The 23401-nt window shown below is 40.2% G+C and overlaps 1 pseudogene; it reads left to right on the forward strand.

Moving 5' to 3' along the window:
- Nucleotides 1-4884: 4884 nt before the first annotated feature.
- The window catches only part of LOC141941615 (uncharacterized), a 50479-nt pseudogene continuing 31962 nt past the window's right edge, over nt 4885-23401 (forward strand).

The following is a 23401-nucleotide window of genomic DNA, read 5'->3' on the forward strand; positions in this document are numbered from 1 at the left end:
TGGGCAGGGAGCCGGCACATCAATCACCTGCTCCCTCTGTGCCTTGACCTGGGACTTTTGTTGACTATAGAAACCCGGAGAGAGGGGGCCATTTTGGAGCTGGAGCTGGAGCTGGAGAAGGAGGGCCCTGGCTCCTCTCTTGGACAAGGGGCTGCGGTGGAGAGCAGCAGCTTTGGGTCAGTCCAACAGGTACTGGATGGGGCAGCGCTTAAATGATGGAAGCATTGAATAGTCAGTCTTCAAAAGGCCCCCTGTGTGCCGACAGGGGCTGTCCAGTCCCAGAATAAAACTGCTCTGTTTACCTTTCTGTGGGGCGAGTGGCTGGAGAGAAGGGGAAACAGCTGAACCTGGTGCTGTTGGCAGCTGGGTGTTTTGCATCTCTGCCTGCTTCAGAGGGGGACGGGGAGCTGAAAAAGCTGTCTTTTTCAGACCCAGGAGCTGGGATTTGAGAGTAGAAAAAAGGAGTGGATGATATGTGAGCTTACATTAGTTGACAGGGGTACATCACTTGTATTTCAACTTGGAAGATTTAATTGTATTTTAATAATTCTTTTGTGCTGCTTTTTTTTTCTGGAGCTTTTATTTCTCTAGTGCATGTGTTTTCACATACTAAAGCAAAACAGATGCGCTTCAGCATGGGCTGAGAGAGTCAAGCCGGATACAAAGGAATTGTATCCCAAACAAGTTTTCTTGCTTGAAGAAACATGGAAAATTTGTTTTCAGATTGTATTTGGGGGGGGTGTGTGGGGGGGTGTAGGAGATAAGTTTATGTATTTATTCGTTAGCATATTGACAGTTTGAGGCAATTGTCAATCACATAAAATAAGTCTTCAAATAAATATACAGCAATGAATAATTCTGCAGAAACTGCAGTGGTGAAGTTAAGCTTGTGCACAAGTGTTGGCGAGGTTCAGCTCAGCAAGAATTAGGCAGGCAGATCACAGTGAGTTTTGCTGGGATCTGAATGCTTCATGTTTTACACTCCAAAAAAGTTCTGGCCTGGAACTGCATAAACGTGTATTTGGAGAAAGCACAGTGGTTAGAGCAGGCTTCTTCACAAAAACAATATGTTTTGGCTTAATAAGCGCTTGGTCTACTCTTTTACAGATCCTTATTTTGATTTATATCCTGCATGTTTTTGTTTGTCTTCTCAGACAAAACTGTGTATTTCTTGTTTTTATTAATGTTTTGAATCTAGCTATACAGGGCAGCAGACAAAACCACACAGATCCCAAAAAAGACTAATTGGTTTATTTACTCAAAATCTGGGTTCTTTTACACTGAGTTATGCAAAATTACCACAACAGGTTTTGTTAGTATTTGAATCTAGGGTCATATTTTATGGCTAGACATTAAGGAAATTGGACAGAAGATGTAGGTCAAACAGTATAATTAAAATACAGACCAGTAAATTGCATCCAACAATAGTTCACTTTCCTGCTGCTAATGAAATATGCTAGCACAAATTAATGGCTTGTTACTTAATCCTGTTGGAAAGACTTTTTTCTAGTACAAAAGGCATTCAGTTTGAGCATGTGTGTTACAATCTTCTAACCAGCAAAGCTGGAGGTTGGACATAGCTATAAATCCAGTGTGTTCTGGGAATAGAAGCTGGCAAAAACACTCCCAGCAAAATAATCAGGGCAGGATCTTGCTGGGATTTGGATACTGGCTAATGTAACTAAGTGCAGATGTTTATGTGGACCGAAAGACATTCCCAGGATAAGAATACTGTACAAACACACAATGATTTTTATAGCAGAAAAAAACAAGGAAGTGGGGGTAATAAAACATATGCTCTCATTTCTGATGAAGCATTTTCTGTTTTCCTCGGCTTGCCTGTACTGAAGTGGGCAAGGCTGCCTCTACAGTATACCCTGCTGGGGCCTGCTGAAGCTTCTGCAAGTCTCTCGGGTTGCAGCTCTAGTGCTTACCTGAAGGTCTCCACAGGCTCCCCGTGTGGGTCCCGTAGTGTCTCTTCCATCAGCGGAGAAAAGCAAGTGTTCCTGAAAGTGTTACCATAAGGTAACAGCTAAACCGGGTCAGATGAATCTTATTCCAAACTTCCGGTTCTCTCTACCAACTACAAAGGGAGTCTGGGGTGATTGGTGAGCCTAACTGAAGATATTTATACCGTACAGAGTTTGGCCAGATAAATTCTGGTGAAATGTGGAGCTCTTTCCTCTGATTTCTGGGGATCCTGGGTTAGCTCTTCAAAATTTTCAGAAGTACTGACTAAGTCCTGGCTGCTGACAGCCTGGGAATCCTGTGCACTTCCCTGCATACAACCATTTTTCCCCCTGTTTTCGGTCAGCCTTTTGTGCATTGGTGTAAATGTGGGTGCCTGTCCTGAGAACACACTTACCGTAACTTCTTCATTGGTGAGTAGCCTCACTGATCTGAAACTAGGTAGTGGGGCGCTCAGTGCTCTGTGGTTCAGGAAGACACAGGCTACTATAGGATTTTATTTTGCTGGTACTTAAGATGACTTCTTTTTGCAACATGAATTTATTTATGGGAAGCTTTACTATTTTGCCAAAAGTTTTGCTTTATACCCAGAAATGGTAATTTCATATTCCCACTGCATCACTGCTAACCTAACTTCTGTGTTCTCAAAAAGCTGAGCTAAGTAATTCTTATCAGTTCTACAGCCACATCTGAATTATTTTTATCTGAACTCCACTGCCTGCATAGTGGCATCATTTCTTTTCTATTGGTTCCTTCTTAATTATATATCTGAAGAACAACCTACTCTTTATTTTCCTAAGCAATTTTTAATTTAGCTGGTATTTCTTGCTTTAGCTCTAGGATTCCCAGTCCTCTGATTTTTTAGGTTGGTATTTTTTTCCCCCTGTTTAAGTTTTCTGCCTCCTCTTGATGACTTCTTGGTTGGCTCCACCATCCTTGCTTCCAACATCTTTGCCTGCTTTTATTTTGAGGTCAAGTTCCAATTAGCTTTTTATCATTGATTTAAAGATTCTCCAGCTTCTCCAATGGTAAAATCCTTGAGGTATTAGTTACATGAATTTTCTAATTTTATTAATTTCTCTAAATTAGCCCTTTTGGACTTTAATACTTTACATACACATCTGTTTTTATTCTTCCATTCTAACCCAGATTATGTTCGCTTCTCTAATGTTCTCACCACTTACCAAAACTGTCTGAAATACCATCTAGGTTCAGTGAGTAATTGAAGACATTTGTAGAGCATGGCAAGTTTAGGTTTTTTTAGTACTAATCTAGTAAAAATCTTTATTTTCATTCTCCAAAGTAAGTAAATCTAATGTAAATAAATTCCTTTTGACCTTTTACCTGTGCTAGCCATTCATAAATGTCAATCAATTAAAATACCAGACTATTGCATCACCTTTACCATAAATTCAGTCTCTCCAAAGCATCTCATATCCTGCTGCCAAGGTGTGTTTGCTCTTCTACCTTGTCTATATTATGCTTATAGTGTCAGCTTTCATGTCTTGCATCACTAGTTCAAGCACTAACCGAGGCATCTGTTTGTAGTGTATGAATATACTGGCTGCTTCTCATTGATTTCACCCAGATTCCTGGCTGGGTTCAGTAAAATCTTTTAGTCTGATTTTTTAGGTAACACTTCCTTCATCATTTTAGTCTTCCTGTCCCCTAGTGTTTCTTTGTATCCTTTTTTACCTGAATTTCCTCTTCTTTCAGCTGTGAAATTCAGGTGCAGAGATCTGAATTCTTCAATTCCTTCCCACAGTTGCTTAGTTTGCAGCTCTTCTTATCAGCAAGGCCAGTCCCATAACAAGAGACAAGGATTTGCCCAAGACCTTGGGATTCCGTCAAGCAAGAAGCACCCCCAAAAGGTACATCCTACACTGGTGTATTCAGCCTCTTGGCCATCTTCTATGTTTGTCAAGTCAAATCTGTGACTGGACCAACTGCTATTATCTCTCATGAAAGAAGAAAGCAGAAACGATGTGCCCAGAGCAACCAAACAGATTCTGCAAACCACTGAGAAATAGCTGCTATGGATGGTTGTTCTGTGACTGAACTAGCTTCTTCCTCCCCTTTGCTTCCCAGAAAGAAGACCCAAATCTTTCCGCAATTACTTGTTTCTTCTCTTAAAAAGACAATTTCCTTTTTTTTTTTTTTTTTTTCTTTCTAATTGATTATACCCTCACTGACAAGTGGATAGAATAACTGTAATTCCAGATGTTGGAAGAGAGCACAACTACTCTAGAATTTCTTACAAAGCAAGCATTTCCCATTAGAACTGAATGAATTTGGTATTAGTGGATCATTTGCAGACAGTACATTTGTCAAAAAGTGGCATTTCTGGCAAATTCTTTCATCCCTTTTATTCTGGTCAACTTCAAATAATAGTTTCAGGAGAGGGAAATGGGAAAAAATAGATTTTGAATGTCAGCGTATTTTGTTTTGCAAAAAATGAAAGCAAAATGTTTCAATTCTTCTTTTGTAAAATGTTTTATTCAGCACATCAAATTTAATGTTTAATTACCTAAACTTTCTGAAGTGTCCTTAAGAAACTGGATGAAGGACGGAGGAGATGGCATTTGTTAGTGGGATGCAGGAGGATACTTGAAAATTTTGGGGCCAAAGCAGTTTTTCTACTATTTTTCTCAGGCTAGCAATCAAAATGAGAAAAATCACATTCATCCAGTTCTGTTCCTGACACTGAAAGAAAAACCTTCTTGTTAAAGAAGATGCTGAATAAACAGTTCTTTAATGAAGTTGCTACATATTATATATTATCTATATAGGAGTGGGAATTTGTGCTTTTTAGGTGGACAGTTCTCCAGGTCCAGAGTTCACAAGTGATTTGCTCTTGAGAAAGGAACTTCTTCTCAACTGCTTTGTCTCTTGGTCTGCCAAACTGAAATAGGCAAAATGGATGAAGTGTACCAAATCTCTTCTACTGAGAAGATCCAGCAGCTGGAACAAGAACTAGCAGCACAGCTGGCAGAGCTGAAGGCGGAAATAGAAGATAACAGGATACTCCAGGGAATACAGGGTAGGGCATACAGGTAACAAGAATTTTCTGGGGAATGAAGAAGAGAGTGAGATTATAGCAATGTATCATGTCTCTTCTTCGTTTTTTTGGTTATGATACAGAACTCATGTGTCTATATAACTCTTAAATTTCTGTACATGAATACACACATGGGAGCCAGGAATAGCAGCTTTTTCATTGTGTCTACCACAGAATTAGGGTAGAAATGGAAGAGAATGTCAAAACTTAAACTAAATTGATTTCATGTATTGTAAGCAGAACTTTAAGTCTCCCTAGAATGTCAAATATTTCCTTCTTACAGTGAAGAGGAAGTAGCTTCAAACATAATGCTGGGATGTAAACAGAATGGTCATATATAAGGCAGCTGCTCTTACTTTCCTCAGTGATGATGAGATGCAAGCTATGACAATGTGCCCAAGTTTGGCATTACGCTTCAGGGAAGCTCCAGACCACCTGGAGAATATGTGGAGGAAAACAGAGGTGAAGAACACTTGACTAGGACACCTGAGACAAAAAGGAAAGGAGCTGGACTTATGTCTCTAGTCCATTTTCTCTAGATTATAAATCTTCAGACACACGGGAGATTGCTGTAAAGGTGAAGGGGATAAACTTCTGTTCGCATTTATGAATAAGACAGAAAACAATAGGCTAAAAGTCAAGCTTTCCAAAGACAGTGTAAGTTAAACACTGGTATCTAGACTAGGAGGTTGCTGACCACCCATGATAACCATCCATCTTTAAGAACAGGATAGACAAACACCTTTAGGGAACAGATTTACTTTTTCCTGCCTTAGAGCAGTGGAAGTGGTAGATGATCACAAAACCCCTCCCAGTCCTACATCTTTAGGGCTCTGAAATGTTCCAGTGGAGTTTCCCATGCATTGCTTTTGGACAAGACTTAGGAGCCCTTTTTTTCTAATGGTCCCATTTTCACCTGTGTTTTTTAATTTTCATGCATTCATTTTATTCAGTTACATAAAAAATATGTAATGTATGCTTCCTGTAAGTATATTGATCATAGAATCATAGAATATCTCATGTTGGAAGGGACCCATAAGAATCATTGAGTCCAACTCCCTGCTCCTTGCAGGACTATCTAAAACTAAACCGTATGACTAAGAGCATCGTCCAGACACTCCTTGAACTCTGACAGGCTTGGTGCCGTGACCACTTTCCTGGGGAGCCTGTTCCTGTGACTGACCACCCTCTCAGTGAAGAACCTTTTCCTAATGTCCAATGTTGATGCATGAGTATTACAAAATAGTTCTCCTCCAGAAGTTTTCTCAACCCCTTCTTCTGTGATATGGACGTATTGAGAAGGAAGTTGACAAAATTGTGAAGGATGCTTGTTAAGGAACTCCACTGCATAGTTGTGGGTTGTAATATGTGTCCATAGGATTGACAAGCATCCAAATGGACTTTTTAAGGGCTTTGACTAAAAAATAGAGATGGAAGAAAACAGTTTGCCAAAAAATATCTGTTAATTAAATGAATTCTGCTGCTTTAATATAGCTTTTCATACCATTAAACTTGTTTATTGTTAACTTCACCAACTGAGTTGTGCTGGGCCTGACAAATGTTTGGTTTATACCAGCTTGTATGAAACATCCTGTTGAATTTTTTTTTTTTTTCCTCGCAGTTCTGTTGCAATTCCAAAGGATGGATCTTATTTCAGAAAAGAAAGGAAGGTAATACTGAAGAAAGCCTTACAGGTAGGTAGCTAAAATGTACACTGACTTAAAAAAAATCTCTTTGCTCTTTACCAAGTGCTAACTGAAAATTAAAATCAGAGAAAGTGATAAGGTTTTTGGCATCTGGGCCTGTAAAGACAGAATGGAAAGTGTTATGATGTTGCTTGCACAGCAATAAAAGAGCATAACCTTTCTTTTCTTTGAATAATAATGTGGACCTGGCTCTGAAGTGTTTGTTTATGTGACAACTCCCAACTAAATTCAAAGCCTAAGCATTTTTTTATATTTACCACTTTCTTTTTTAAAAAGAAATATCCTGAAAAGAGATCTTTTCAACATATGCTCCGTTTGCAGGTGGCAGAAGCAAAACCTCTTGTTATTCAGGCTGATGTCGTGCAGAGGGAGTTAGAGAGCTGCTGGAGAAGGGAGCACACAGCAGCAAACTGGCCTCTGCTGCTGCACCAGGTAGGGCTCCCGCTTGCTGCGAGGATTCAGGAGCTTTCCTCCGGCCTAGCAGTGTGCACATCTGAAAATAAAACCAGTATGAAACTCCTTCCTGAAAACGGGCTCGAAAATGTTAGTGCTTGCAGTTTCCTTATACGATGGGAAAATTGCCTCATCTATTTTGCTTTTGTGCTGTTCTAGTACGTCTGTGTTGTGAGTTATTTTTATTTTCATTTTTAAAGTGGAGTTCAAATTTCTAGGTTCCGGTGGACTGAACTCTGACATTTTCCCTGTATTGACTGGTTTTTTTCATTCCCACAATAATACTGCCATGGGGACAACTTAGGGGAAGTACCCTTCATGGATAAATATAACAACACGGCAGTCTTTGGTGACTGGTTAGCTGTTGTTTTGGTGTTATTCTCTGATGCTAATGATGATTTATATACTGCTTAGGTTTCCTATAATACTAAGCTGCTGTTGTTTACAAATGTGTGATTTGCTGGTTATTTCTGATTTTATTCAATTTTTTTACAGACAGAATTACTCAGCTAGTCCAGAGTAAATATTTGCACATGCTTAGATGGAAGAGATTTTGTACGCACAGTAGTATTATTGAACAGCTTTATCCTCTCTATCAGGTAAGAACCAAAACCTACGATGTAGCACGTATATATCTAGCACAGTAGCTGCTCATGAAAAACAAAGTGTTAGCAATGGCTTTTCTTCCACCCAAATAAAAGGATATTAAAGTTAAGGGTAATTTGTCTCTGGACATTCACTCACAGCTGTCCGCTTATGGTCAGCTGCTCAGAGAGATTCACTATTTGGACTGAAATTTCCTTTTCCTCATTGGGTTGAAAATACCATTTGTAAGCATTTAGGAAGGAAATAAACCTTTGATATTACTCTCAATCTAGGATTCCTCATGCAGTGGGAATGCAATTACCTTCTAGAAGAAGCAGAAATTCAAAAATGACAGTGTCTCTTTTATATACATAAACAGAAGCAAATTAGTCACATCATGGAGGAATACAACGATGCAGTTCAGAGGGCTGCAAGACTTTCAGCAGCAAGGGAAAGTTTCCTGACAGGAAAGAAAAATCCGGTGAATGTAGTGACACAGGAAGATCTGATGATTTACACCCGGCGGTTAGTGTGTCACCTACACTCTCTGAAGGGGATTCACTGTTTTCTCCAGGTAAGATGAGCATGTTTTGAACAGTGAAGTATGATTATGAAACCTTCAAGTCTTGGATAAGAAACTGAGGAAGATCAAATTCAATGTAAAAGAACTCTAGACGTTTCTAGGTAGGGAGCTAGATTGTGTACATACAACTTTCAATTCTTTTAGCAGATCGATTTTACTAGAAAGGAAGTATTATACAATGATAAAGCTGAATTTAGGTAAGTGGAATAATGAGCTCCCTGGGTGCAGTGTAGATAGTGTTGGGCTGCTTGGATTTGAGGAGATCCAAGATGAGCAGGAGAAAGCTTGGAGACACTTTTTTTCTTTATTATTACTGTGATGATGTTTTGATAGAGCAGGACATTGCCAAAGGGCTGAGTCATCTCAATGAACAGTCTGTAGACTTGATGAGTATTTGTTTGTTTAAGCATCACCTTTCAAAAATAAATTTTAATATTTCCTTATTTTATCTAGTTTCCTTAATGATTTTATTATATGAGTACTATACTTTATTATATGAATGACTAAACTTCTGGACTTACACACAATGGATAACTATGATTTTTTTTTCTCTTTTGTGTTTTTTTTTATAAATTTGCAACTGAATAGTTTGTATGCTTTCTAAATGACTGAGAATAACAACAGATATGTTCTTAACTCCAGGTTCTCCAGCATTTCCCTATTTCTCACAAGATGAATGTGGCTGAGGAGGAACATCCTGATGTGGTCCAAGACAACTGGGACAAATTAAGAAGTGCTTTTGACAAGAATTCAGATCTTTTTAATATTGATATGTTTCCCTGTTCAAGAGTTTTAAGAAGAAATGGTGAGAAATGATCAGCTTTCCTTTAAAACCACAAGTGCTACAGATAATGCATTTATTGATGTATGTTCTTTGAGAAAGGTCGACAGTGCAAATGTTGCCATCCTTGGCTACTCAATGGACTCAATGATTCTTATGGGTCCCTTCCAACTTGGGATATTCTATGATTCTATAATCAGTATGCTTACAGGAAGCATACGTTATGTAATACCTATGCTTGAGAAATTTGGAGCGTGGCTTTTAAAGTCAGCAAGAATCCTGGAAATGTGGTATTCAAATTTCAGAGTGTGGAGCCCTGAATCTGCAGCGGTTGCTCCTCTGGCTTTACTGTGCCCTGGGCTGCAGAAACAGGTGGTTCAGAAAGATACTTGTGGGATCAACCCGGTGGAGAATCCAGGATGTTGTCCCAATTATGCCAAACCCTGAAACTCACCCTTCCAACTTTCTACAAGAATATTGTTTGAAATATTTCTGTGAATGACGTGTTTCTGGAGAAACTAAGAGAAGAGAGCTATTGTTTTAAGACTTAAACTGAAGTATGTCTAGAAAAATCTCCTAGCGGTTATTTTCAAGTTCTCTTCCCTTTTGAAGGAAGGGAGGGAGTGATGTTGTTTATGTGGAGTTACCCTGTGAGTGGTACTTAGCAAGCAAGGCAGCATTCCTGTTGCAGAGTGTTTAAATCCTATGATTTAACCCATGCTTTTACAGACGGAGTGGGAACAGTGTGGAACTGTAGTTGCTCACAGGATTGTCTCCGGAAAAGCACAACTCCTCTCTCCTGGGGACTAGGCAGGGTGTATGCCTCCTCCTTGAAGTTGAGAAGTGGGCTGGCCAGGGTGACGGAATAAAAAGGGGCTGTGGCTTGTCCCTCCTGTCTCCTTTCTCCACTGAAAACTTCTACCACAAGGGATGTACCTGTGGGTCTGCACAGGGGAGCAAGGCACAGCCCTGGTGTGGAGTGGCACTGTCCAGCCAGTGACAATTGATTTGCCTGGGGCAAATAAGGAGCCTTTAGCCCTTAGTTAGTAGTCTAACTGAGCTCTAACTGATCTAGCTGGTGGTGCTGGTGCAGCACGCTTTCACTCCTTGGGCCCAGGGGGGTCCCATGGTGAGGAGATATGGCAGGACTGTCCCAGGAGTACAGTGCTACTGATGTTAAGCCACAGGGAGAGGAGGGTTAGACTCTTCTCTCCAAATGAAGCCCCTTGAACAGGCCACATTTCTCTTATATGAGCAGGATAGGAGAGGGAGGGGTGATCTGTGATCTGGGATACAGTGGGCTAATAATGTAGAGAGAAGGATGCAAGACTACAGTGTTATAGAGTTCACATAAGCCATTCATTTTTCCACGGAGTAGACCCTTATTGGTATTAAAAAGCAACTTAGAAGTGCTCTAGCTCATTTTGATCCTCAGTATCTACTTATTTAATATTTGAGGAACAGTATCATATTACCATCATAAGCTTCATTCATCTGCTATCTAGATCTGAGTTTCATAGATGAAACAACAGAATGATTAAACAAGACATTAAAAACAAAGCTGAAGTAAATCATGGAATAGAAACGCAGATGGCCCTTTATTGCTGAAACAATTAGATAATAAATTAGATTACATGTAGTTCCACTAAATCCCAAGAGTTTTGTTGAACTTTAGCAAACTGTAACTTACCTATTAGGATCTTTGCGTGTATCAGCAGTACCCACGAGTACTGGGTAGAGAAAAATCAGTTGACACTTATTTGGACTTTCAAAAATCTTTGGAAAAGTAGTAGCAGAAAAAGTGCTGCTGTTTGTTATGGCTTGGCCTAAGACAAAGCCCAACCAATTGACCAACCCCCCCGTGTTAACTATGCCTGTCAATGAGCGGAAAAAGGGGAAGAAAAGATGACAAAACTTAGAGGAACACAGTAGTTTTGGCTCTTTAAGGATGAAGGAATACTGATATCTGTCAAAGTCTTTAACAAGCCTGAGATGAGGTAAAGAAGGAGGAGAAAACCTTTCAGTTCTTCTAAAAATGGTTCTATGTTGCCAACAGACTCTTCAACACTGATACCAGGCCAGACTCAGCCATCCCCAGTACAGCCTTGTTTCAGAAGTTTGCAATAGCAACATCATGCCAGAATCAGATACCGGAGGAGTGATAACCCTGAAATAGTAACATACTTGAAGTTCTTGTGGCATGTGAAGATTTGGGAGGTGTGTGTGTGAGAAGAATGTTGTCCACCCCTGAGCCAGTACTCTGTTCAGGCAGTAGAATTTGTTAGCTGACATCCTTTCCATGCTAGAAGATAGGCATTGCTCCAAGGACCATGGAGGTGCCCTGACCTGCAACAGCTGTAAGTCTTTTGGGGTGTGGCAGAAGACCCTTTCTTAAAACAGAAATGAAAATACTAAAAATCCATACAATGTGGGTTCTCCCCACCATCACATTCCATTCTCAGGCATACTTCTTCTTCAGGACAAAAAAAGGGGAATTACATCATTGCGTGGATGCAAAGCAAAGGGCACTGGCAGCATTGCTTACAGTCATCTTACAGTCATGTTGCTTAAAGTGTTGATGTTCTCCAGCTGGTCTGATTATGGCTTTTTGCAGAATCCTGCCACAAGGACACTGGAATAACTTTGCCCCATCACAGCACTGAAACCGAGAAGCTGAAACCTCAGCTCCAGCTTCTGCTTTCTCACTTTGGTATTGACTACAACCTTAAGGACCTCAAGAAATCAGCTGATGAGATGGCGCTCTTTTCACTGGTAACTGAAATGTACTTCTCAACACTAAAGAAAAAAAAAAAGAAAAAAATTTCTTTAAAAGTATGGAATGAACTTCCATTTACTACAAGTCAGTGTTTTGCATCATGGAAAAATAAGATTGTGGGCATTTTTGCTCTTGACAGGAGGCAGCAGAAAGGCCCAGCTTGCTCCAACTAAGCTATAGTAACTGCTGATGTTCGTATTTTCGGCATCATGGCTCTGATTCCGTATGTTTGTTCTCCTCGCTCTCACTAGTGCTTTTGGTGCATTTTTCTCGAGGTTTCCTGCCCTTTTTTGGCGTCTCGCCGAGCTGTGGTGCTTCCACTAGAGGTCGGCTGCGACACACCATCGCCCAGGACCTCGCCCAGCCTCTGCAGTTCAGGGGTTACCAGCAGGAAAATTCTGGTTTTTGTCTTTTCTCTCATCCAAAAGGCAAAACCAACTGAAAATCTCCACCATGTGTCCAGGGTCCAAAAGAGATGCATAACTGTTAAACAGAAATAACATACTGCTTTTAAATACATGGCTTGCCTTACAAATCGCACCTTGTGTGAGAACAGGTGGTACAGCTGGAAAGGACAAAGGTTTGGTTGCATAAACTGGTCTGTAAGTCTCTCATCAAAGTAACATTTAACTAGTCCAGCTGAACTCACTGAACTATCTAAGATAAGCACAGGCAGACATGTTTACAAAACTAGGCAAGGATGTAAATTATCTTCATTGTAGGGTGGCAGTGGCTTATTAATTTTTGGACAGGATTTTCAAAGTACACCTTCTAGGCTAATGCTGTTCCTACTAAAGCCAGTGATAATAAATTTGCCATTGACTTTGTCTGAAAGGCAGTGTTTTTGAAAATCCTGATCTTTTTGGAGGCTCCAGGGTTAACAGTAGGGAGTTTCATTGTGTCTTCTGGAAAGCAAAGAAAACACAGGACCAGAATGTCACTTTTATCACTCCATTTATTTATTTTTTCGGCTGATAATATGAAGTATTACTTTGCTATAGAATTTAATATCCAGCTTGGGAAATTTGTAACAGTACCATCTCTTTTTATGCTTTAGGTTGTCCAAAAATTTAGAAGCGTCTTCTGCAAACAGCAGACAATGAGAACGTTTCCAGTTTATGACACAGAGGTTTCTCAGTCAGAGAAATGGGGTGTGCTAGATCCATCCAGAGCTTTGAAAAAGAGAGTCAACTGGATCCCTTTTTTAAAGGTAATTATGAGGAACTTTCCTTTTTCAGTTGTGTTAGTCCTAATCAGTCTTCAGGATGTACCAAGATACATTTCAGCAATTAAAGTCTAAAATGTTTCTTTTGAGAAATAGAGTGATGATTTTTTTAATAATTCAGGCCTTATCAAACTACTGTATTTCTGTATAGTCAAGAGCCCCTTTTCATGTCTGTTGAAAATAAAATGTGAAGGTATTGCACATTCTTTAGTAAATATTGCCTCCTATACCAAAAACATGTAGTGATATTCATAAGTTTTGTGGTTACTTTTATGTCAACCAGATTAAGCCTAAAGTAGATCCCTGGCAGCAAAAGCTTTTGATAAAACTGAAGCAATGGAAAAAAGTGGATAAGCTGATGGACCTTCATTCAAAATTTGTAGAGGTAATATAACTTAAAGTGATTTAATTTAAAGTGATTTTAATTTATTTATTGGTCACTTCCAGGGCAATTGAAATCTCTAGAGAAAGCTTGCCTCAGGTTTAGGTATCCTGTGTATATTCCTGAATTCATTGAAGACCCATTACTAAGGTGCTATGGAGATTTCTTCCCCCCTCTTTCTCAGTTCAGTGGTTTCAAAAGGTCGTTTGAACACTTGCATAAATATTCAAAAGCTCTGAAGTTCATATAAACCAGGTCAAAATCAGCCCTGGAATTTGTGTCAAACGGATTGTTCAGAACAGCTTTTTTTTACTGTGACCAAGGTTCAGAATTCTGCTCAAAAGACAAGGAGATGCTCCAACAGTGAGGGACAAGTCTAAAACTTGATAGGGCACAACTTGCCCCAGGGAGAAGTTACTGAGTGTCTCTATTTTGGTTCTAGTTTCACAGGTTGTCTTGATTCAAGTGATATATTGCCATTTTTGGCCATTTTGAGGATGTCCTACAGGACAGCTCTGTCTAGGCTGCCAGCCATCCAGCCACCTTGGAAAAATGGGAATGTGCATTCACAGATAAGGCCTGCTTTGCATCCACAACGAGCCTGAGGCACAACCAACACATCATTGTCTTGCAAATAGTGATCATCTGTGAAGAGTAGTATTCATTTGTCCTAATTGCATCTTATTCACTGAATGTACCCTGCAGGGCTGACTTGCCTATGCCCACTCAGCTCTGCTCATTCAGCCTGCTGCAGATGCCTAAATGACCTTCAGGGTGTGATAGGCTGGTCAGGTGTACTAGGGTCTTGCCACATTTTTCCAGTGAAAGTTGAGCACGTCTAAAACTAAAAGAGTTCTCTGCCTCTCAAGGATGAGGAAAACTAATGCAATTGAGATGGTGAGCTACTATAGAATTGGATCTGTATAAATATCTCAGCCAGTAAAACCGGTCTGGCAATCAGACGGTTGCTCTGCCTCTCCTCCCGCGGGTGACCCCGAAACACTCTGAGCAATAAGGACACCTTGTAGTTCAGCTTCCAGTTTTACACAGGAACCAGAGAATAAATCCCTTCTCTGAAGCTGTAGAGGAGTCATGCCCCTATGTGCCCTCTTCTGTTAATAATCACATGCCTGCCAAATGGAAAGTCCTTGGTGATCTGTCTCTTTCTTCCTTTGGTACCCAGGCAGTGTTGAGTACACCAGAGCAGCCTAACCCTAAGGTCCAGTTCATGTGAGGCTATGTCAGCCCTGAAATGTCACTGGGCTCCTTGGTCTTCTCTCCCCAAGGAACCACTGCTGCAGGCCATCCAAATACCTCTGTCCTCAGCCTTGAAGATCCCCTGCTGTCTAGAAAGGGGGTAGTGGGCTTGTCACGGAGCCCCAGATGATGCTCTGTATGTGTCTGAGTTATGGGCAAGCCTTGATTTGGGACCCTTACAGGAGTTGCTGCCTTCCTTGGGGGTGCTAGCTGAAGAGAGAAGGAGGCGGCTTCCCATCTGCATGGCAACTGTGAATGGCACAGGGGAGAGGGTGTCAGAAAAGCAACCAAAGCAACATGCAAACACCCAGAAACAGGCAGAAGCAGACAGTACCAGCTCAGCAGGGTAGAGCCCTTGGTGCTGTAGCCCTGGACCACACGCGGGGATGGTGCCTGCTCTGCTGCCCAGCCCTTTCAGGATTGCTTAGGATCCCATCAGCCTCCTGTATCCTCTTTACTTGCTTTGTCAACACCTGAAGATGACCTCAGTGAAACAGCAACAGGGAGCCTTTGTAAGCAGTTTCTGTTGGGCTGCAGGCAGGACGGTGATGAGGCTATGCTGGAGCAAACTACCGCATGGCTTGGGAAGGAGAAAATGGAGGTTCCTGGCTTCCCACCCTGCTCACCTTCCAGAAGCCTCTTCCCACTGCCTGACTTCCCATTTTGTGTTTCAGTGTCTAACAAGCCTAAAAATAAATATAACTCTAAGGGAACAAAGGTGCTTGGTTGTCGAACACCAGATGGTAACCATGTTTAGTAGAGAAGCAGTAATGGATCAGAAGTTGTTGACTCCCAACCAGTAAGAAAGTGAATGAAGGAACTGTTTGGGAAATGAATGGAAAAATATCTTCCATAGAGTTTGATATTTAATTTACATTTTTGTTAAAGACTGCTTATTCCCCTGTGCCCCTCCTTTTTTATTTATTTTTTTTTCCTCCTGTGTTAAGCAAGGTTCCATTTGTTTTGACTTCTCAGCATCTTTGTTCAAAACAGGTGATAAAGAAGAGTCCTATAAAACTCCTGGTGTTAATCCCCTTAGAATTCCTATCAATGCTTTGCTAGAATTCATATCAACAGAATTTTATTGATGCCAATAATTGTTAAAGCACAACCATGTTTTTCAAATTATACTTCCAATACAAGTGACAATTTAAAAAAAACCTGCAAGATTAGATGTGTTTTTGAAAAATTACCTTTGTACTACTACTAAGTTTGTTTAACCTGGTTTTTGGCAGTACTCTGTATATATTTAGTCTCCCTTGTTCCTATTTAACTCATTATTTACTGTCATGGTCTCACAAAGCATTTGAGAGAGAACTCTTTTTAAATTGAAGAAATCAGAAAGTGGATGTGTAGACTTTGCTGCTGAAGTTAATTTTACAGTATTTTAAATAATTGAATGTATTTGATTTTGATGATAGTCTTAGAAAGATTAGCAATTTATGGTCTTTTTTTAAAAATTTAGGACTGAAATAAGCTTACTTTTATGATCCCTGTTTTCAGATCTTTTCTCTATGCCAGATTTTTCACAAAGAAACCATTCTTTCAGATCTTGCCACAGCATGTAGTTTTTCTGAAAAGCTTGGGCAAAAGCCATCATCACCACTAACAAAAGTAAAAATGGCTTTGCGGCTCACTGAGACAATAAAAAAAAAGATCATTCTCCTTGTTTTTTCCATTGTGGCTTGCTCACCAAATATGATATGTTTGGTTTCGGTCAAGAAACATGTATACCTCCTTAAGTGTCAGGGGTAACAGGAAAGGAGAGAGGGAATTACCCAATAGCCCCCTCCCTAAATTTCAGTTAGAAAAAAGCGCGCTTTTCTATTCTTTCTTATCTGGTGTATTCCCTCTATATGCTGTGACTGGCAAGTCCCTTTCTACATTTTGACATTGGAGAGGGGGCAGCGGACAACTTTCCCAAATAAAGGAGAAGCAGTAACAAGCAGAGGCTCCCTCACTAGATGCTCTGAATTGACTCTGACTCACTACGGGACAGGGGCTGGCACACTGACTAGTTTGCCTTGTAAATCTTTTGTCTGTATTTGATGTGGTTTGAAACAAGGTCTCGGACATAGAGAGGGCGGTGGAAGGTCTCCAGGAACATGCGGCAGCAGTGTTCAAACCACATCCTGTGCAGTCAGGTTCTACCGCTTCTTCTCATGCCTCCGGACGGCAGAGCTAGAATCATGTCTGGAAGGAGATCTATGCCTGCACTGAGCTCCACCAGGTACTTAGAAGGGGAAATGAAGAATAATGATCATTTAAATATGTCTAGCAAGTGTTTGTCAGCTCTGGAAGAGGGCTCCTCTAACAGATTTCTGTTTGAATACCATTGTTCCCCTGTTTCAAAACTCAGTCTCCTGCTAACTGCTGCTTAGCAGGAGCTGCCCAGCTGCAATGTGCGGTTGCATGCCCAAGCCGCATACGCGATGTCCTCTCCTCCTTGGTGCTCACTCGGTCCAGTCATAGCGCAAGTAGCGCAAGATTACACCTACCTAAAAATAGCGTGTGTACATGCCTGTGTCAGGGCTGGGGTGTGAATTTGGCTGCAAGGAATAGAAGTGTGCCCTAGCATTTACTGGAGAGTGTCATATTATGGAACAGGTTAGCATGTGTGTACGGAGGAGAGGGGAGGAAGGGTGGGATGTCTTTGTTTGCTGGAGGCCATCCAGAAGCTGAGCACCTGTGGACCTGATAGCAGATGCCTGCTTTGTGCAGGGGCAGGTGTGACAGCAAGTTCCTCCTCTCGGGGAGGAAGTGGCATTTGTGGGCATGGCCTCACGGAGGTACAGAAGCTGTGAGAGCAGAAGCTGTGAGAGATCTTCAAGTTTGGGAAGAGAGGAAAAAACACCACAAATGGGCTAACTGGCAGGGTAGCGAATGAGAAGTAAGACCTACCTCTCAGGTATCTGGGGAATTTGTAGTAACTGTGACATGCCTTATGTGGTGAGCTCTGTGACTAATCTTTTGAATTTCAGTGTATGCCTTTGATGCAGATGGACTTTGATTACCTATTTCTTTATTGTCCTGACTCAGAAGTCACTCACAGCTGCTGCTTTGACGAGCATAAAACCACTACACACAGGACTGTTATATCTCAGAAGTTCCTGTATCTGCAGCTCAGTGCTTCCTTTGGCTCACTCTGCCTGTGCCTGCCTGCTCACACCAATGGGCCCCGGGTGGCAAGTTAAGAAAGGACTGAACAATATCCTCGCTCAGCTGTTGTTTTTTAAAGAGGAAAGGCCTCAGCTGCTGGAACTGGATGCAGCCCCAATGCTAGTGAGAAGGTCTTGCTCCCCTGCACTTGGCCAGGACCAAGCAGGGCAGCAGGTAATACAGGAGCAGGGAGAGGGAACAGAGGGAGAGAGCCAGCATTTAGTCTCTCCCCACTCCCTTTTTCCTTATCTGACCCAAGCCTGATACCAACTCCATGTTCAAAAATAATCCCACATTTTTCTGTCAGGAAAATCTCCCACATGTAAAAACATACGGTTCTTCCTACCCCAGGCTGACCTTGACCAGGAAATATTTGATTACTTAATGAAAACCTCAGGAAAAAAATACATTGGTTTGACTCATACCAGCTACACAATGATTAATTTAAAAAAAAGAAAGAAAACAGGATTGTGCTGTACATCTTCTGTTAAGTGCACTGAGCCCACGACTGGGTTGGGAAAGATACCTATTTGGAGCAATGCAAGGGATGTGACTGATCTCAATTTTGAAACAGTCTAGTCATGATGGTTATTGGAAAACTAGAATTAGATCCTCCACAAAACAGCTCTGTCCAGGTCTCAGTGTTTTTAAAATAGAAATTCAGCTGCTACACAAAAATATGCCATCACTTTTTTCCTCATTTCACTTGCATTTTTCAGACAGCATTGTTTGTATCTTTTTTTAGTAGAAATTTTAAGTGGAAATGCTTCATCCCCTGCTTAGTCCATATACTTGTTGTGATATTTAATAGAGATGTACAATTAATGCTGTTGATTCAGGAAAATATTTTTTAATGCTGTTTGACCTCTCATTATTTTAAGTAATAGACATTGAAGGACATAGTTTTTCTAAAATTTAAGAAATTAAACCTTTAGAGTCAATGAGGACAAGATGAGTGAGGATGATCATGCTCAGTAAGGATAGAGAAATCAGTTAATAGATAACCTATCATTGCAAGGATTATGTAAAGAATTCATTGTTTGACATTTTGACATCAAGATTTGTTTGGCTTGAAGGAATTTTTAGAGACAATACACTCACGTCAACTTTCAAATTTATAGAACAGCCAACATAGTCCTGAGTTTATCTGTGTCACTTCTGTGAGGAACTTTGTTAGGATGTCTCATGTAGAGCAGCATAAATTTGACAAGCACCAATTTGTGAAGATACATTATTAGGATTTTCTCTAATCCAAGAAAACAAGGCCAAAATCAATGCTATAAAACCCTTAATACACTGAAAAGAATTTCAACTTATGCCATCCAAGTTCAAATGAAGTGGTAAAATAAATTGGGATAGAGACGTGGGTAAAGAGGACAAATTTTTCTTATATACTTGATTGCCTGAGGAAATTAATTGGATAATGCCTTGTCCATAATGTTCCACAATTAATAAATACTGTGTGACTCATAGTGATCTTCTCATTTACTCTGGTACTAATGCCAGTTTAATTTCACTGATTGGTGAGTAACTCCTGATGCATGTGAGAAGGCCTTGATAGAGTTGGTAACAAGGCAAGTGTAGCTTTTTTCCTGCTTGCTGTTCTTCTGTTACTCTTTGTACTACATTGTTGAGTGTGCTGGAAAGGAGTGAGGGAAAAAAAAAAGTATTGAATTTAATTTTATGGAATGTTAGCTAGAGTATTTAATATATGCTTGGGTTGGGTGTTGTGTATACATCACAGTAAAACTTTTCTACAGCCTAGCTGATGTTACTTCCTTGTTGCCACACTATGATTTTGCCCCATGCTCAGCCTATGATCTGCTGGAGCCCAGAAATCAGTTTTTCTTTTATGGTAGGAGGAAAAAGGATGGACTAGAAGGTCAGACGTGTCACTAGCCATAGCTGGGTTGAGGTTTTGATGGAAGAGATGTTCTGAACTTCTTTGGAAGACTTCCTCTGTCTGACCCTTGACACAGTCTTGTCTTTGGAACGGGGATAGCTCTTTCGTACAGCCCAGGGACTTTATAAGGATAAACCACTAAGGACTGGAAAGCAATAAAATCTTGTGGAGTTATATGCCATGATAATTTCACTGCTGTCTGGATTATGAATTTCATCCAGTACGGCACTTCCTTTCCTATTTTTTTCTTTTTATGATAAAGTCTATGCATAAAGCTGTCAAATAAGAATCATATGCGTATTTACCACACCAATTTTTAACTGTGTGTGTTGGAACTAGGAACTAACTACTGAGAATGATAACACAGCTGTGGATCACAGTGGGGAGGATGTAGGAAATATCAGCTCCAGTAAGCCTCTGGCATCCTTCAGAAAGAAGAATGAAAGAGGGTAAAAAAATTTTTATATGTGTGTATGTATTTATTAAAACCTGAAAGATGGAAGAAAACTGTTTCTCTGACAAAAGCAGTAGTGCATCCTTTTCTGTTATTCCAAACCGCAGGTTTCCATGACAGTGAGTCCCGTAGGCAGCAGCAGCCTTCTCTTAGGCAACAGACGTAGCAAAACTCTCCACTTCAGAAAGGTTTAGAAATCTTCTTGAGTAGCAAAAATGTAATTGCATTTTTCCTGTCTGGAAAAAGGTATAGCTATATGGGCAGCTTGCAGCTGCTGGGATTAGAAGAGGGCACAGCCATTGCCCACAGGGAGCACGTGGTGAGGAGAGGAGCCTATTTGTCCCTTCTTTTCTTATGTCACCTGAGAGTCCAGGAGCTAAAGGTAAAAAAACTCAACATAAAATCTGCATAGTTAATTTTTTTACGAGGGGAGCTGTCATCCAACTGAAAATGCAACTGTGCTTTTGCTCCGGTTTATTTCAGCGAGTGTGCCTGGGCATCCTTAACTACTTCAGGTCTGTAGAGAGAAGCCTGACCATCAGTACCGTCGGCCTCACCCTCAAGCCTGGTCGCCTAATTCCCAGTGCAGAAAGCCCGAAGAAACATGGTAGTATTTTAATGGTAGTTTTTTCAACATTTTGAGCTCACATTTATTTCTTATTTACTGAAAATTTGTTTGGTTGGTTGTTTTTTTTTTTTTTTTTCTGTAGAAACACACAGAACCAAACACACACACCACTTCATGGAAGAGTTGTGGCTAGAACCAAAAAGGAAGTAGGCTTCCTGCCCCTGTTTGTTGCTTATGTTAAGACTTCAACAACTCCTCCCCCCAAAAAAAACCCAAACCAGAAAAAACTTCATGTCCCTAAACATCAAAAAATCTAAACCTCTTTGAAAATAAAATGTGTGGGGAGGACACAGAGTTGATATTTTTAAGGTATCTTCAGTTTTATTTCTAATATGGCCACATATATCCTTTAAAAATCTAATCAATTAAAATCCCTAAATGAAAAGCTGCTTGGATGTAAAAAATCATGGTCTTCCACTTAAGAAATGTTGAACTGAGTGGTCCACCATATTTGAATTTTTAACTCAGAAAAAGTAATTTAAAAACTTTTGTTTTCCAAGGGGAGGTGTCAGTTTTCCAGGAAGCAGGCTTGTGACAAACTCTCCTTCTGAGCTCTGCATAATATAAATTTATTTTCATTCCCTTTTTTTCTGTTGTAGAAGAAATTATGGAAAGGTCAATCCTGACCTTCCATCTAAGCACTCTCTGATCTGGAGATTAGCTGTGAAATACTTCAGAGAGCCCCTAGCAATGAGAGAGATTATTTCACAGTGGCTTCTCTTTCCCCTGGACTAATACATGGATATATATGCTTGAACTTCAACTAAAGCTTAGATAAATATTTACTAATCCTATTACAATTTAATTGGCAACAAATTTAGAAGCAGGAGCAACAGTATTTCCTTAACAACAGTTTCTAATGTGTGGTTTGTTTGGTTTTTTTTAATATACCGTATGGACTGTCTCTCAAGAGCTGAAACAGTAATAGAGCCATTTAGCTGACAAACTAATTGAGACCTATCTAACATACTCTCTGGCGCGTGCTATGAACCCGAAGTATATGGCATTGTTTTTAAAATACTTTTAGCATCTAATCCGTGCCCAAAATTGGAGGTGTACCTTTGTTATGAATCCTTCCACATTGTAAACTGTGAGCCCATGTGATGGCTCAGCACACAATGTATCTGAAACTGAGATTCTGAGGCAGTGTTGCATCCTCCCTAGAAGACTACTTGGGATGGACATCATCTGAGATGTGAGTTTCAATGACAGGAGGCCCTGCAAACAATGCATTACATTAATTTAAAACTCTTTTCTGTCCCCTTTTGAGATTCAGCTTAGAAGAAAGTAGATAAAATATATGTAGGTGCACATGAGCGTTGCTTTATAACCCAAAAGGGATTTGTTAAGCCCCAGTAAACCTGAGCAGAGGTAGAGGAGGAAAGCCAAAACCTGCAGACAAAGAACATCACACATAAATATCCAGTTACTTGATTTGTTTCAGGAGACATATAACTGGGTATTAACGTTTTTTATAGGCATAAGTGGTATTTAGAAGGCTTGGGTAATCTCTTTAAAATATGACTCTGAAAACAAACATGTCAGGGAGAAAGTCTTAATTTCTTTTCAGTTTTGTTTTGTAAGAACTCTCCAGTTTTGTAGTCACATGCCCCTTCTGCAGAATGCAGTAGTCTTGACTGAGCTTTTAGGAGTGGGACAGAGCAGGAATCACCAGAAAAACAATTCCAGAGCTTGAAAGTGGAGATATTTCATTTAATGTTCTCCACAAGGATGATTATAAACACAACTGAAAAAACCCTTCTCCCTGCCATGATGAAGTCAGCCCAGTATTTGCTCAGTTATTTACCTAAATCAAATCGAATTTAATTCTTCTGTAAAGGGCTTTGATTTAACCTTTAGCAAATTCTGTATCCTGTTACTAAGAGCAGTGAAACAAATAATCTGTTCAGAAGAATAAGGAAAAGCAGAGAGTGCAGAAGACCGTATCGAAAGAAGGAAAGAAATCTCTTTGACCAGGCTGATACAACAATATGTTCAAATTAGGCATACATTTTGCAGGGCTGACTCATTAACTTTATGGTAAAGAATGAATTCTGATCCAGCATAGATCTATGAAGCTGGCAAGGTGTTCTTCCCAGTACGTCTAAATCTGACTAAGATTTCTATGACTAAAACAAATACCTTTTTCTTTCTTCCATCCTTTCTTTTAATAGAATTTGAGACATCCAGGCACTAACAGGTAAAGTTTGGGTAGCTTTGTAAAGGCAGATGTTAGGAGACCCAGTGAAAGGAGCAAGTCCCAATACATTGTGCGTCATTATTTGGCACTGAAGTGAGAACAAAGGTGCATTACGTACCAGGAAATCGTAAGGACAAACAGTGGAAAATGAGGAGCTTGTGTATTTACTTGCTACCTTCTTACAAGAAGAACCATTTTTAAAGTCTTCTATGGCTATACCCCCATGCCAAGTGTTTACTTACACTGGGAGATTAACTTAGTTATACACCTAGAGATAAATGTG

This window comes from Strix uralensis, chromosome 3 (assembly GCF_047716275.1).
Source record: "Strix uralensis isolate ZFMK-TIS-50842 chromosome 3, bStrUra1, whole genome shotgun sequence".
In the NCBI taxonomy this organism is placed as follows: domain Eukaryota; kingdom Metazoa; phylum Chordata; class Aves; order Strigiformes; family Strigidae; genus Strix; species Strix uralensis.